The 6,718-nt window shown below is 47.2% G+C and overlaps 1 long non-coding RNA gene across 1 annotated transcript in view; it reads right to left on the reverse strand.

The window, feature by feature from the left end:
- Nucleotides 1-6,341, reverse strand: part of LOC102023276 — a 6,993-nt gene extending 652 nt beyond the window's left edge. The window contains exon 1 of the long non-coding RNA XR_260994.2: nucleotides 6,270-6,341. This is a non-coding gene — a long non-coding RNA (uncharacterized LOC102023276). The remainder of the gene's footprint in view (nucleotides 1-6,269) is intronic.
- Between the last annotated feature and the right edge of the window lie 377 nt (nucleotides 6,342-6,718).

Consider the following 6,718-nt stretch of genomic DNA (forward strand, 5'->3'; position numbering starts at 1 on the left):
CCCTCAGGTCTCAGGGAAAACACGCTACAAAGGTTCTGGAAAGCGAATTCCTGGTTGATAAGCTACATGCACGTTGTAGAGGTCTTTCTTGGCCCCTAAGTCCAGCGGGTCGTAACGATGGGGCTCATATTCCCTTGTCACAGTTGAGCTCAGCTCTTCAAGACACGAAGTCTAAACGGGATCCCACTAGCATCCCTACTCCTCTAGAAAGCGCTCACGAGCGATGAAACATTCGACCCCTTCGCAGTGCCACGCTCGCCAGGGCCGGTCGCACGCTCGCGCGCTTCCAAAAGACTGCGACCGAGATCTCGCAAGCACATGCCCCACGCATCCATTCACTCGTGCAGTCAGAACACGGGTACTCAGTATACGTCCTGTGCTAAGTACGGACTCACTAAACATTTTGAAGAAGTAGAAGTTCAGCCTTTCTCTCCAAAAGTTTACACTCTGATCCTGTCATGCTGTTCTGTGGGGTGAGCAATGTGTTTTGTTTATAAAAGACAAGAGCAAGTTTCCCCAGAGTTTCTCCAGAGGATGCAAAAGTGAGGGAAATGCCACAAGCGGGGAAAAAGTCTCTAAGGGTGAGATGAGGGGCGTCATCCTCTTCACGTGCCCTGCGGCTCGAACACATAAACAACCGTCCCTCCCACCCCTCCTGGCCCTGACGTCCACCGCGACACCCGCCTCTCCCCTCAGTGACCCTGCAGTGCCAACCCTGCCAGACGCGCTCAAACCCCTCTGCAGAGCAAGTGTCCTGCGGACCGCTCCAGGGACGAGGGGGCCCCGGCCTCGAGCCATCCTGGAAACGTTCAGCCCAGGAAGACTTTAGATTCTGCCTTCGGACACTGGAGCAGCTGCAGCGTGCAATAAGGGACAACTAGACTGAAAGTTGTGTGTTTCTGAAGCCTCGGAGCCACATCTGTCCCCCTCTAATAAGTGAGCCACCGGGGACCCTGCTAAATGTGAATTCTTCTTTAAGTCTTCACTGGAGCCTGAAACTCTTCATTTCTAAAGAGACGCCAGGGTATTCTCATGCTGCCGGCTCTAGAACCAGCAACTCACAGGGCACCAGAGCTTGGTGCCCAGCAGGACACACTCTGCTGCCAGGCAGTGTTTGCCAGGTGCGCCGCAGACAGGATTTCTGCTCTGTGCAGGACGCATAATGGGCTCAGTGCTTCCTTTCAAACCTAATGACGATTCCGTGCTTTTTATAACAGGACTGATTTTCCACACGATTGCTTCTTTTAAATATTAAAGTACTTTCATACAGACAGTGGAAAACGTAAGGTGAAACTTTCGAAACCACTTCAACAGGTGTGAAAAAAAGGTCTTAGATATTAAGTGGCCAGCTCAAAATTCACCCCATCGTTCAATAAATTCGTTGAGTGTTTGTTCCCAGCCACGACTGGCCCAGAGCTGGACCTTCAGCAAAGCTCGGGACAGACCCTCCCAGCAGTACAGCTGTGCCACGCACCTGTCCGACTATCTCACCCATCTCACTCGCTGGGAGCACACTGAACTGTTAAAGAAACGAGGATCGCAGGAACCCAGAGGGCGGTGAGAGCTCAGGGAAGAAAATCCACCGTATCAAGTGCCGAGAGGAAGCCAACCACCAGAGAAGAGCCCTGCTGAACTCCCCAGCAGCGCCAGCTCAGTCGGGCACACAGTGTGACCAGCTTGCGCCAACCCTCCGAGGAAGCAGAGTATTGGCAGCGGTGACATCATCCCGACCACTACAAACACCCTGAAACTTCGAAAATTGGATCTGTTCAGTGCCCCACCCTGCGGCACCCACTTTGTAAGACAGAATAAAAAATCTATGTACCAGACTCTCTCATGTCCTCTGAATTGCAAAATTAGGCACAGTGAGATGTCGGGGAACGCACAAACCTCCCAAGACTCCGGGCTGATTAGTACTGTCCATTCAGTGCAGTTTAAATCGGGGCGTTTCTCTCCTTTTTCAATAATCTGCTCCATACAGCACGTCATTGTTACTCTCTTAAATAACGCCCTGAATGACCTCCATGATATTTTCTATATGTTTCTAAGACTCAGTACTGCTGGGTCCATACACATTAATGTCCCCTACCTTTCATCTCACAAGTTCCACCCATGTACTTGTTTACCTAAATCATACTATTTTCTACTATTCCTCCCACGTAAGCTTTGAGCAAAGATTAAGGCCAGTTGCATCTTTATATTGCTTGGGTCCCCTCTGCGTGTCAAAGATAGGTTTACCCAGGAAAAGGCTCTAAGTTGGAGGTGTGCAGACAGACTGTCTGCTGGAGAGTCCTTGGTGGGACATCACTGGGCCAAGGGAAGCCAGACTGACAGCTGAAAAGGAAAAAGATCCAGACAGCTACCAAAGCCAGCTCCACAGGGAGCCCTAACTACAGCAAGCAGGGAAGGCCTCTGGAGCCCGGGATGTCAGCCAAAAGCACAGTTTAGGGTGAGTCAGTCCCCTTTGTTCTCCTCAGAACCGGCATAATCACCAAAAACCAAGTTCTAGAAACTACGGACTCACAGCTAGGAGAACTCTAAGGAGACAAGACAACTAAACACAGTGTGTCACCCTGGTTGGGATCCTCCACAGTAAAGGAACACCGGGAAAAAAAATTAAAAAGTCTGGAAAATTATGGACTTGAGTTAACAATCGTGTATCAGTGTTGACTCATGGCTGCAATAAATGAACCATACGAACACATAAGATGAGAACAGGACAGGCACCTGAGAACTCTGCACTATCTTTGTAGGTTTTCTTTAGATTTAAAAGTATAAAAATAAAAGATGTTTAAAAACTGAATTCCCCATAAGAACATTCTTATCTTTTCAGTGAAAAGAGAAGTCTGACATGAGGATTATGGAATGAGGGTCCCAGCACACTGTGGAGACCAGATAAACAGAGAGGCACATCTGGAAGGACTGTGACAGCCCAAGAGCCACGAAGGAGAAGGAAATTATGAAACGCGAGATGCGGTATGCAGATGAGAAAAAGAGTTTGGAGAAACCAGGAATGGGAACAAGAGGTGTATCCAGAGACAGGCGCTCTGCGACCTTAAGAAGCACAAAGGTGAGGGGAGAGGATGGACTCCTCTGCGGCTGGAGGACTGGCTCACACAGGGAAAGCGCAAGGCTGTCAGGTAAAAGGACACACACTGCTGCTGCTGTTGCTGCTGCTGCTGCTGCTGCTACTGCTGCTGCTGCTGCTGCTTGTCACCCTAATTCAAAGCAAGAACCATGAAAGTCTGCCCCATGCCCAACTTTAGGAATATAAAATGTTAAGCACCAGTTCACATCCATCGCTCCAAACACAAGGAAGTTCTGGTTTATTTACGGCCATCTTCGTTGGAAACACCCTAAACCAGCAGAGTAACTTCCTTTCCATTATGTGTTCCTGGCTTGCTGCCTTCTGAAAATAAACAAAGCAGCCTGCCCCACCTTCCAGAACAAAAACAACAGCATTATGTCACCGTTCAGCCAAAAAGCAAAACCTCCGGAGCAGACACAGCCAGCGCCAACTTCTAAGTCCACTGGCCCTCTCTCGCTTGCTTATGTAAGTAGAAATGTTTTCCAGACGAAGCCTCTTTCATTGCTAGCAGAAGCCAGGTCTGTTAGCACAAAGCCTCCCTGTTGAGGGCCCATTAGGTTAGGATGCAGGGAGAAGCCAGTGAACTTCTTGAAACAATTATTGATTACCTCAGACACTTTGAGATAGATGCAGAACCTCAGGAACCTTTTCATCTAAGAGGCAAGAGAAAACAAGCAAATAAATGCCGGTTGAAAACTGTAAAGAAAGACTGCAAGAGGAAAAGCGTTCTGGAGACAGGTCGCACAGCAATGTATTTCGCCCTTGGTTCTGAAGGGAAAACTTACAGTATGTGCATCTTACTGCAGTTAAAGTTTTTAAATTTAAAAATGGAAGACCATAGACAAAGATCACTGATCAACTACCCTACGGATTAGGAGAAGACAAAAGCAAAGGCTGGGTGAACCTGGCCTCAGGCATGACTGGGTTCTGTGGAACGGAGTTCAAAATCTGCTATGGAGAATCAGTTATCAAATGTGCAGACACGGGCGGGAACATCCGAAAGCAGAAGTGGTGCGAAGGGCCAGAATGTAAGGGAGCCAACATCAAGAACCCGCTGGAAAGGGCGAGGGCGGCAGACCAGGAAGAGCTGCAGGAACGTGACCCTCAGGATGAGCTTGCAAACGCCGGAGGGATCCTGGACTGAGGAGGTGAAGAGCGCATTTCCATAGGTAAGGGTGAGGTGGCCCCTGCAGCCCGGAAGGGCCAGCATCAAGATGATTCTCCAGCAGAAGCACTGATCTAAAATGTAGAAAAATTAAGAGATGATCCTGGAAAGAAGACTAGGACCACACCAGTAAGGTCTCTCGGGCCAGAATAAAGCACTAAATAAAATTAATCCGGCGAGGTATTTTTGGCACATTTGGAGTAGGGACAGAAAATACAGAAAATACACACTTAAGGATTTTGCATGACTTGGGTAGGACAGCTGTGCCCAGTCTTTACTATGGCTGGTGTTTGCAGCTACTAATCCCTAGACCTGGTAGCTCACTAGTACATTTTTGTTGATTAATACATTACTGGATTATAAAGGAATGTTTAATGAATGAAAGAAGAGGTCCTGAACTAAGGAAACAGCAGTACTAATGAAAAATGAGGAACAGCTAGGAAAAATATGGCTGGGACAAAAATCTGTGATTCATATTAGATCGCAAGGGGAGAAAGAAGGCACGGCTGTGTGGCTGGGAGCTTGGGAGGGCGGGAGGCGGGGTAGGGCAGGTCCTGAGTCCCCGCCCTTCTGTGCAGGTGTGGTGAATCCCCACAATACAGACATCAGCTCGGTGAGAAAATTACAACTGGCATGAAATTAAACTACCAATTACTTACTATACTTTTCGGAGTAGCTAAAAACTGTGTGCTTAGCTGATCTAAAAGGATTCCAAGCAACTTGGATGTCCCAGTGAATGGATAGCTTAGGCCTCACGTGGTTTTTCTCAGTAGCAAATACAACACAAACAACAACAAAAAGCTAATTAAATAGAAAAGCTGCCCTCCAGCTCCTCTGGCAATTTTAGAAGCAATCCATTTTACTTTAAGTACCCCTGACAGATACTATCTAAAAGACAAGGGTACTGGGAAAAGCACAACTCAATGTTCCCAGCTCAAAATGTTTCCATCTCTCCCCTGACAGACAGCAAAATAATCAAGATGATCTACATACTCCCTACCACAGTATCAAGCTGTTTGCTAAACAGGTTTGCTTTGTACACCAAAACCATCTTACAGTTCCACTAAGCAGAAAGATCCCAAGGGGAAGGGTTCCCCTCAAAGACAAAATCTTTAGAGAGAATCATATTAGTAACTCTGATCCTAATGCCATCAGAAATCCTAAACTAACGCACAGGTAAGGGGTGATACAGCAACCTTGCCATTCACTTGGCAACAATGAGTTCCATAGTGAGATAGTGACTATGAAGTGTTCTTTCTTCAGAGTAACATGAGCTCTTCAGAGTTTTCTGAACTTTTATAACCCAAGCCTAAACAGACACAGACCTGTTACCTGGAAAGGCCTTTTTCTGAGAGTTCTTTCATCCCTGGGTGACATTCTGTATATATAGGAAACCAACTGTCTGTGATATTTACAAGGAAGAGGTTTTAAGTTCATGGCAAACAGCAGCCACTTCACCTCTGACCTAGCAAAACACGTGTCTAGGACCAGCCTCATCTCCCTGGTTGTGCAAGGCCTCCCTGGTTGTGGTAAGGAAATGGCAGCACATTGAACAACCACATACACAACTGCACATCGCTCAGTCTACTGTCTCTTCATCTTAGAGCTGTCATCTTGTGGTCAGGACCCAATCCAAACAGGGTTCCATCCCACCCTTAAGACTCTGTGGGCATCCATGTGCCTCAGCTCCCCAGTGAGTTTGACTTAACGTCCAGTGAATACAATAAGTTATTCACACTTATGAAATTACATACCTACAGTCCTTTCTAATTTAGTTCACATCTGAGTTCAGATCACTCAGCAAGGAGCTTGGAAGGCACCTCCACATGTCACCTGAGAGGGTGCGGAGTGAAATGCCAGGAGCTCAGCCTTCAAAGCCGTAGCACCCAGCTGGGAAGGACTTTACCTTAAGTCCAAGGATAAAAAATCCACAGGATAAGCCACTTTTCACAGAATGATTAAGAGAGATGAAAAATTATTGTAGAATTACCTGGGGTCTTAAAACCCCATGTTTACCTCAACAAGCTGCCGTTTCTCACGTCTCTTTCCTTTAAATACCGATCCAGGTCAGACGGAAACAACAAGGGCTGAAGGGAGAAAAGTTCAAAGATCAGAAAATCCACAGTGAGGCCGGGAAAATACACTCTACACCAAGAAAACAAAAACTGGAGAAGCACAAGGGAATTTGCTCTCATAGTGAAAGAAGCCTGGGGTAGTCCGCAGAAGCAAACCCGAATTATCCCAGCACAAAGCACTAAGTAAACTGTATTACCACAAATTCTTAACATTTTAAAACTAACATCAGCATGGCCAGAAAATGTACAACACCTTTTTAAAATGCTTCCTTTGGGTGTGGTGGCGCACACCTGTAATCCCAGCACTCGGGAGGCTAAGGCAGGGAGTTCGAGACCAGCCTGGGCTACAAAGTGAGCTCAAGGTCAGCCTGAACTGCACAGGGAGACCCT

Source organism: Chinchilla lanigera, unplaced genomic scaffold, assembly GCF_000276665.1.
Source record: "Chinchilla lanigera isolate Chin_1 unplaced genomic scaffold, ChiLan1.0 scaffold00022, whole genome shotgun sequence".
In the NCBI taxonomy this organism is placed as follows: Eukaryota; Metazoa; Chordata; class Mammalia; order Rodentia; family Chinchillidae; genus Chinchilla; species Chinchilla lanigera.